At 45.6% G+C, this 9,806-nt stretch overlaps 1 non-coding gene across 1 annotated transcript; it reads right to left on the reverse strand.

Annotated features, from left to right (window-relative positions):
- Nucleotides 1-9,223: 9,223 nt before the first annotated feature.
- On the reverse strand, nucleotides 9,224-9,319 carry trnai-uau (transfer RNA isoleucine (anticodon UAU)). The gene is made up of 2 exons: nucleotides 9,282-9,319; nucleotides 9,224-9,259 (listed from the first exon to the last, which is right to left on the reverse strand). It is a non-coding gene; the product is annotated as a tRNA-Ile (tRNA).
- Nucleotides 9,320-9,806: the final 487 nt, after the last annotated feature.

Here is a 9,806-nt window from a genome sequence, read left to right on the forward strand (position 1 = left end):
GAAGCAATGGAAGGGGTGAAAATTGATCGACAGGATGTCCTGGAAAGGCTGTGTCTGCTTAGAGTGGACAAGTCACCTGGTCCAGATGGTTTCCATCCCAGGTTGCTAAGAGAGTTATGGGAGAAGACAGTGGAAGGCTTGCCATAATTTTCCAATCTTCCCTAGAAGCGGGGGAGGTCCCTGAGGAGTTGAAAGTGGCAAATGTGACAGAATTGTTCAAGAAAGGATGGAAGGATGCTCCTAGTAACTACAGGCCGGTCAGTTTAACATCAGTGGTGGCTAAAGTTTTAGAAACAATAATCAAGGAGAAAATTAACGGGCTTTTGGAGAAGTTTCAGCTAATTAAGTAGAGCCAACACGGATGTGTAAAATGCCGAACTTGCTTGACGAATCTAATTGAATTGTTGATGCAGTAACAGAGAGCTTTGATGAAGTGGATGCAGTGGATGTTGGCGACATGGATTCTCCGATGGGGTTTTACAAAGTACCACATAAAAGGCTGGTTAAAAAAATTGATACTCATGGAATAGGTGAGTATGTGGCAGCTTGGATAAGGAATTGGCATAAGGACAGAAAACAGCGAGTTGTGGTAAATGGCTGTATTTCAGATTGGAGGATGGTAGTTAGTGGTTTTCCCCAAGGTTCAGTGCTGTGCCCACTGCATTTTTTGATATATATAAATGACCTGTATATTGGAATACAGAGTAGAGTTTGTACATTAGCCGATGACATCAAACCTGGGGGTGTGGCAAACAGTGATAATGATGCCAATCGACTACAGGACATAAAAAGGACATAACAGGGCTAGCAGAATGGGCAGACAAGTTACAGATGGGATCCAATACGGAGAAGTGTGAGGTGATGCATTTTGGCAGAAGAAACAGGGAAAGGCAATTTACACTTAAAGGCACAGTTTAAAATAGTGTGCAGGGACAGAGGGACCTGGGAGTTAATGTCCATAGGTCCCTGGAGGCGGCAGGACATATTGAGAGAGTGGAAACAAAGCATTTGTGATCTTGGGCTTCATAAATAGAGGTATTGAGTACATAACTGGAGAAGGTATGCTGTGTCTTTATAGAGCACTGGTTAGGCCACAACTGTAGTATTGCGTCATATCTGGTCACCACACTTTAGGAAGGATGTGAAGGCCCTTGAGAGGGTGCAGAGGAGATTTACCAGAATGGTTCCGGGGATGAGGGATCTTAGCTACAAAGACAGGTTGGAGAAGCTCGATTTGTTTTCATTAGAGTAAAGGAGGTGCAGGAGTGATTTGATAGAAGGGTACAAGATTATGACGGGTTTCGATAGGCGAGACGGGGAACGGCTGCTCCCACTGGTTGATGGCACAAGGACTAGGGGATTTAAGACTTTAGGCAAGAGGAACAGGGGGGATGTGAGGAAAAAAAAATTATGCATATGCCGCCGGAAGTGGTGGAATCGGAGACACTCAATGTTTTCAAGGGGAGACTGGATAGGCTCTTTAGGGAAATAAACTTGCAGGAATACATCGATAGTGCGAAGGAATGGTACTGAATTGATCAGCCTACAGAGAGCCGGCACTGGCTCGATGGGCAGAAGTGCCTCCGCCTGTGGCATTATGCCTCTATGATTAAACCAAGGGAGCGCAAAGTCACGGATCATCAATTTTATAAGTCTTTTTAACAGGAGTGCGATTTTAGCTGTGATGACCCAGTTGTTAAGGTTGGCTGGGTTTCATCCGGGTTTTAAACCCGGGACCTCTCGCATTTTTAAGCAGCGAAATTGCTTGAGCGAGAATCAGATCTCTAGACCAACGAGCCGCCGATTTTGGGCTCGAAGTTGCATTGGGTTTCCCTGCGCTGTTGCGAACCCAGTTCGCAGAGGACCTGTTCATTCTTTTGAAATAAGTTTATATTTTCCTAAATCCACTTCTTCATATGAGCCGTTTCCCTGAATCTGCTCTCAATTCTCCCCATAACAAGAAGGTAGGCGACAACCTATTTGTGGATATGGTGTTTGGGCGACTGTCTGTGCGTGACTTCCGTCCTTGTAATTCTCAACATCATGTTCAGGTGAATCGTTGTTTGTGTTCAACATGATGTCGGAAACATGTACAGAGTACCCGTGAGTTTACACAACTTCTCGTTTGTGCCAAAGGCTTAGTCACTGATTTGAAATCGAATCTATTTCCTGCACATTAGTCTTTGCCTGATAGTTGCTGGTTTAACAGTTAAAACTGGCCCCACCTTCCCTCCTCTCAATAAGTAACACTGAAGGGCTCCTTTAAAATTCCCATCCATTATTGCAACACGGTGGGCCTGAGGAAACTAAGAGCAAAAACGCTGGCTGTTGCAGGTGAGGCTCGAGCACACAACCTCGACATTTCCCCGAAGCTATAAGCTGTTATACAAGTACTATGCACGAACCGAATGCGCCACTAGAACTGCACTTGATGAGAGTTACTTATCCGTGCTCATTTACTAGCACATTTCAGGTTGTCTAATCGTGCGGGGGTGCAATGTTGTTTAATTGAGGTGCATTGGCTGGGTTTATACGAAAGAGTGAAGCAGGTGTTTTCTCATGTGTTAGCGAGCTGGTGAATTTACCAACGGCTGCACCAGATCCTTGTGCCATAAACACTGAACATTTTTACCCAACTCCTAAAATACGGGCTGCAAAATGAGAACCGATAAAAATTCATCACATGCAAAACGCAAGAAACGTTTTAAACTTTTGCCCATGATTCGGTAACCATGTGAGTTATCCGGTGATTAATGACGATTACAACTAACTTTTCACACAGTCTAATGAGTTTTACTCATTAAAATAAAGAGTTTTCTTAAAGTTCACTCCTTGACATGCAATGGAACCCGTATCGCAGAGTAAGAGTATTTGTAGCTGATAATTGCTGTTCTGAGCTGCTTCTCTAATTATTTAAAGAGCAGCAGTTTCCGAAGTGTAGCGGTTATCACTTCTGTCTAAAGTACAACAGGGCCCTGGTTCAATCATCTCTTGTAGGTAGAGATCCCGGGACCTCTCGCATTCTTATGTAGCAAAATTCTTTGAGCGAGAATCAGATCTCTAGACCAACGAGCCGCCGATTTTGGGCTCGAAGTTGTATTGGGTTTCCCTGCGCTGGTGCGAACCCAATTCGCAGAGGACCTGTTCATTCATTTGAAATATGTTTATATTTTCCAAAATCCACTTCTTTATATGAGCCGTTTCCCTGAATCTGCTCACAATTCTCCCCATAACAAGAAGGTCGGCGACCACCTAACTGTGGATATGGTTTTTGGGCGATTGTCTGTACGTGACTTCCGTCCTTGGAATCCTCAACATTATGGTCAGGTGAATCGTTGTTTGTGTTCAACATGATGTCGGAAACATGTACAGATTACCGGTGAGTTTACACAGCTTCTCGTTTGTTCCAAAGGCTTTGTCACTGATTTGAAATCGAATCTATTTCCTGCACATTATTCTTTGCCTGATATTTGCTGGTTTAACAGTTGAAATTGGCCCCACCTTCCTTCCTGTCAATAAGTAACACTGAAGGGATCCTTTTAAACTCCCATCCGTTATTGCAACACGGTGGCCCTGAGGAAACTAAGAGCAAAAACATTGGCTGCTACAGATGAGGCTCGAACTCACAACCTAAACATTTCCCCGAAGCAATACTGGTATACGGAGAGGCAGCGGACCTGCGAGGGAGCACCAGAGGTGGCGGAGCTACTTAAAGAGCAGCCAGAGGCAGCGAGGCCCAGAGCCCCGAGACCGGAGAGGCAGCGGACCTGCAAGGGAGCACCAGAGGCGGCGGAGCTACTTAAATAGCAGCCCGAGGCAGCGAGGCCCAGAGCCCCGAGACCGGAGAGGCAGCGGAACTGCGAAGGAGCACCAGAGGCGGCGGAGTTACTTAAACAGCAGCCCGAGGCAGCGAGGCCCAGAGCCCCGAGACCGGAGAGGCAGCGGACCTGCAAGGGATCACCAGAGGTGGCGGAGCAAATTAAAGAGCAGCTCGAGGCAGCGACACCCAGAGCCCTGAGACCGGAGACGCAGCGGACCTGCGAAGGAGCACCAGAGGCGGCAGAGCGACTTAAACAGCAGCCCAAAGCAGCGAGACCCAGAGCCCCGAGACTGGAGAGGCAGCGGACCTGCGAGGGATCACCAGAGGCGTACCAATCCAGGTTCCGGGATAGAGGTAAAAAGTAATCCAAGTGTGACGTCAGCAGGATGCAGGTAAGTGATTGGTTGGTGAGTATTTATCTCTTTTTTAAACTTTAACTCTGTTTTATAGTTTCTAAGGTCTCTCTGGTGTAGCGGGGACTGTTGGTAAACTATTTAACTGTAGTCTAATTAGTAGGGTTGAATGATTAAATCTAAACTCAATTAATTAAAGGATAATCATGGCAGGACAGCCCGGCCCCGTGATCTGCTCCTCCTGCGAGATGTGGGAACTCAGGGACACTTCCTTTGTCCCTGACAACTACATGTGCAGGAAGTGCACCAAGCTGTAGCTACTGACAGACCTCATTGCGGCACTGGAGCTGCGATTGGATGCATACTGGAGCGCTCACGATGCTCGGGACATCGGGAATAGCACGTTCACAGAGTTGGACACACCGCAGGTAGAGGTTGGACAGGAAGAAAGGGAACGGGTGACCAAGAGGCAGAGTACTAGGTGCAGGCAGGTAGTGCAGGGGTCCCCTGTGGCCATCCCCCTCTCCAACAGATATACCACTTTGAGTACTGTTGGGGGGGATGGATTATCAGGGGAATGCAGCAGCAGCCAACTTCCTGGGACCAGGGGTGGCTTTGCTGCACAGAATGGGAGGAAAAAGAGTGGTAGAGCTATAGCAATAGGGGATTCAATTGTAAGGGGAATAGATAGGCGTTTCTGTGGCCGCAAACGAGACTCCAGGATGGTGTGTTGCCTCCCTGGTGCAAGGGTCAAGGATGTCTCCGAGCGCCTGCAGAACATCTTGGAAGGGGAGGGTGAACAGCCCGTTGTCGTGGTGCATATAGGCACCAACGATATAGGTAAAAAGCGGGATGAGGTCCTAAAAGTGCAATATAGGCAGTTAGGAGGTAAATTAAAAAACAGGACCACAAAGGTAGTAATCTCAGGATTGCTACCAGTGCCACGTGCTAGTCAGAGTAGAAATAGAAGGATACTCCAGATGAATACGTGGCTAGAAGAATGGTGCCAGGGGGATGGATTCAAGTTCCTGGGACATTGGAACCGGTTCTGAGGGAGGTGGGACCATTTCAAACCGGACGGTCTGCACCTGGGCAGGGCTGGAACCGATGTCCTAGGGGGAGTGTTTGCTAGTGCTTTGGGGGAGGGTTTAAACTAAAATGGAAGGGGGTTGGGAACCTGAGCAGGGAGATAGAGGAAAGGGAAACAAGGATAAAAGCAAAAGATAGGAAGGAGAAGAGCAAAAGTGGCAGTCAGAGAAATCACAGGTTTAAATCAAATGTGGCCACAGTAAATAACAATTCTAATAGGTCTAAGAGCGTTAAAAAACAACCTGAAAGCTTTGTGTCTTAATGCGAGGAGCATTTGTAATAAGGTGGACGAATTGGCTGCGCAAATAGAGGTAAACGAATATGATTTGGTTGGGATTACGGAAACGTGGCTCAAGGGCGGCCAAGGCTGGGAACTCAACATCCAGGGGTATTCGATATTCAGGGAAGATAGGCAAAAAGGAAAGGGAGGAGGGGTAGCATTACTGGTTAAAGAAGGGATTAACACAATTGTAATGAAGGATATTAGCCCTGATGAGGTGGAATCTGTATGGGTATAATTGAGAAATACTAAGGGGGAAAAGACATTAGTGGGAGTGGTATATAGACCTCCAAACAGTAAGGTGGAGGTTGGGGATGGCATTAAAAGGGAAATTAAAGAATCGTGCAATAAGGGCACATCAGTCATCATGGGTGACATTAATCTACATATAGATTGGGCTAACCAAATTAGTAACAATATTGTGGAGGAGGAATTCCTGGAGTGGTTACAGGATGGTTTCCTGGACCAATATGTCGAGGAACCAACCAGAGATCAGGCCATCTTAGACTGGGTGTTATATAACGGCAAAGGATTAATTAGCAATCTTGTTGTACGAGGCCCCTTGGGTCGGAGCTATCATAATATGATCGAATTCTTCATTAAGATTGAGAATGAAGCAGTTGACTCAGAAACTAGGGTCCTCAATTTAATTAAGGAAACTACGATGGCCTGAGGAGCGAGTTGGGTAGGATTGATTGGGGAATGGCACTCAAAGGGTTGACGGTGGATATGCAATGGGAAACATTCCAAGACCGAATGGATGAACTACAGAAGTTGTTCATCCCAGTTTGGCATAAAAATAAAACGAAAAAGGTGACTCAACCGTGGCTAACAAGGGAAATAAGGGATAGCATAAGATCCAAGGAGACGACATACAAATTGGCCAGAAAAAGCAATAATCCTGAGGATTTGGAGCAGTTTAGGATTCAACAAAGGAGGACAAATGGATTAATTAAGAAAAGGAAAATAGAATATGAGAGTAAGCTTACAGGGAACATAAAAACTAACTGTAAAAGCTTTTATAGATATGTAAAGAGAAAAAGATTGGTGAAGTCAAGCGTAGGTACCTTGCAGTCAGAATCGGGGGCATTTATAATGGGGAGCAAAGAAATGGCAGACCAACTAAATACATATTTTGGTTCAGTCTTCACAAAGGAGGACACAAATAACCTCCCAGAAATACCGTGGAACATAGTTTCCTGGAACTGAAAGAAATCAGTATTTGTAGGGAAATGGTGTTAGGAAAATTGATGGGTCTGAAGGCCGATAAATCCCCAGGGCCTGATAATCTACATCCCAGGGCACTTAAGGAAGTGGCCCTAGAAATAATACATGCATTGCTGGTCATCTTCCAGAACTCGATAGACTCTGGAACAGTACCCAAGGATTGGAGGGTAGCTAATGTTACCCCACTATTCAAAAAAGGTTGCAGAGAAAAAGCGGGGAATTATAGACCGGTAAGCCTGACATCGGTAGTGGGGAAAATGCTAGAGTCCATTATAAAAGATGTAATAGCAGAGCACTTGGAAAGCAGTGACAGGATCGGACAAAGTCAACATGGATTTACAAAAGATGCTTGACTAATCTACTGGAATTTTTTGAGGATGTAACTGGTAAAATAGATAAGGGAGAACCAGTGGAAGTGGTGTATTTGGGCTTTCAGAAGGCTTTCGATAAGGTCCCGCACAAGAGGTTAGCGTGCAAAATTAAGGCACGTGGGATTGGGGGCAAGCTATTGAGTTGGATAGAGAACTGGTTGGCGGACAGAAAGCAAAGAGTTGGAATAAACGGGTCGTTTTCCAAGTGGCAGGCAGTGACTAGTGGGGTACCTCAAGGATCGTTCCTATGACCCCAGCTGTTCACAATATATATTAATGATCTGGACGAGGGAATTGAATGTAATATCTTCAAATTTGCAGACGACACAAAGCTGGGTGGGAGGGTATGCTGTGAGGAGGATGTCATGAAACTCCAGTACGATTTGGACAGGTTGGGTGATTGGGCAGAAACATGGCAAATGCACTATAATGTGGATAAATGTGAGGTTATTCTCTTTCGTGGCAAAGGCAGGAAGGCAGATTATTATTTGAATGGCAATAGATTGGGAGAAGGGGAAGTGCAAAGAGACCTGGGTGTTCTTGTGCACCAGTCGCTGAAGGTAAGCATGCAGGTGCAGCAGGCGGTTTAGAAGACAAATGGTATGTTGGCCTTCGTAGCAAGAGGGTTCGAGTAGAAGAACAAGGATGTCTTGCTGCAGTTGCACAGGGCCTTGGTGAAACCGCACCTTGAGTATTGTGTGCAGTTTTGGTCACCTTACCTGAGGAAGGACGTTCTTGCCATGGAGGGAGTGCAGCGAAGATTCACCAGGCTGATACCTGGGATGGCAGGAATGACGTACGAGGAGAGATTGTGTCAATTGGGCTTATACTCACTGGAGTTTAGAAGATTGAGAGGGGATCTCATCGAAACCTATAAAATTCTGTCAGGTCTGTTAAGACTAGATGCAGAAAGGATGTTTCTGATGGCCGGGGAGTCCAGAATCAGGGGTCATAGTCTAAGGATAAGGGGTAAGCCATTTAGGACTGAAATGAGGAGGAATTTCTTCACCCAGAGAGTGCTGAACCTATGGAATTCTCTGCCACAGAGGGCGGTGGAGGCCAGTTCATTAAATATATTCAAGAAAGAGTTGGATATATTTCTTGAGGCTAAAGGGATCAAGGGATATGGGGAGAAGGCAGGACAGGGTACTCAATTTGGATGATCAGCCATGACCTCATTGAATGGTGCAGTAGACTCGAAGGGCCGAATGGCCTACTCCTGCTCCTATCTACTATGTTTCTATATAAGTACCACACGCGAACCGATTGCGCCACTACAGCTGCGCTTCATGTGTGCCAGTTATCCGTGCTCATTTACTTGCACGTTTCAGGTTGTCTAATCGTGCGGGGGCGCAATGTTGTTTAATGGAGGTGCATTGGCTGGGTTTATATGAAAGAGTGAAGCAGGTGTTTTCTCATGTGTTAGTGAGCTGGTGAATTTACCAAAAGCTGCACCAGATCATGGCGCCATAAACACTGAACATTTTTACCCAACTCCTACAATACGGTCTGCAAAATAAGAACCGATGAAAATTCATCACATGCAAAACGGAAGAAACGTTTTAAACATTTGCCCATGATTCGGTAACCATGTGAATTACCCGGTGATTAATGACGATTACAACAATCTTTTCACACAGTCTAATGAGTTTTACTTAATAGAATAAACAGTTTTCTTAAAGTTCACTCCTTGACATGCAATGGAACCCTATCGCAGGGTAAGAGTATTTGTAGCTGACAATTGCTGTTCTGAGCTGCTCCTCTAATTATTTAAAGAGCAGCAGTTTCCGAAGTGTAGCGGTTATCACTTCCGTCTAAAGTACAACAGGCCCCGAATTCAATCATCTACTTGTAGGTAGAGATCCCTGGACCTCTCGCCTTTTTAAGTAGCGAAATCCCTTGAGCGAGAATCAGATCTCGAGAACAACCAGCCGCCGGTCTTGGGCTCGAAGTTGCATTGGGTTTCCCTGCGCTGGCCCCACCTTCCCTCCTGTCAATAAGTAACACTGAAGGGCTCCTTTAAAACTCCCATCCGTTATTGCAACACGGTGGGCCTCAGGAAACTAAGAGCAAAAACATTGGCTGCTTTAGGTGAGGTTCGAACTCACAACCTCGGCATTTCCCCGAAGACAAAACTGTTATATAAGTACCACGCGCTAACCAATTGCGCCACTAGAGCTGCGCTTGATACGCATTAGTTATCCGTGCTCATTTACTTGCACATTTCAGGTTGTCTAATCGTGCGGGGGCGCAATGTTGTTTAATTGAGGTGCATTGGCTGGGTTTATATGAAAGAGTGAAGCAGGTGATTTCTCATGTGTTAGCGAGCTGGTGAATTTACCAACGGCTGCACCAGATCCTGGTGCCATAAACACTGAACATTTTTACCCAACTCCTGTAATGCGGTCTGCAAAATGAGAACCGATGAAAATTCATCACATGCAAAACGCAAGAAACGTTTTAAACTTTTGTCCATGATTCGGTAACCATGTGAGTTACCCGGTGATTAATGACGATTACAACAAACTTTTGACACAGTCTAATGAGTTTTACTTAATAGTATAAACAGTTTTCTTAAAGTTCACTCCTTGACATGCAATGGAACCCGTATCGCAGGGTAAGAGTATTTGCAGACGACAATTGCTGTTCTGAGCTGCTTCTCTAAT

The sequence above is a fragment of the Somniosus microcephalus genome, unplaced genomic scaffold (genome assembly GCF_052327205.1).
Source record: "Somniosus microcephalus isolate GS21.2 unplaced genomic scaffold, FLI_Smic_1.0 unresolved_chr1, whole genome shotgun sequence".
Classification (NCBI taxonomy): Eukaryota; Metazoa; Chordata; class Chondrichthyes; order Squaliformes; family Somniosidae; genus Somniosus; species Somniosus microcephalus.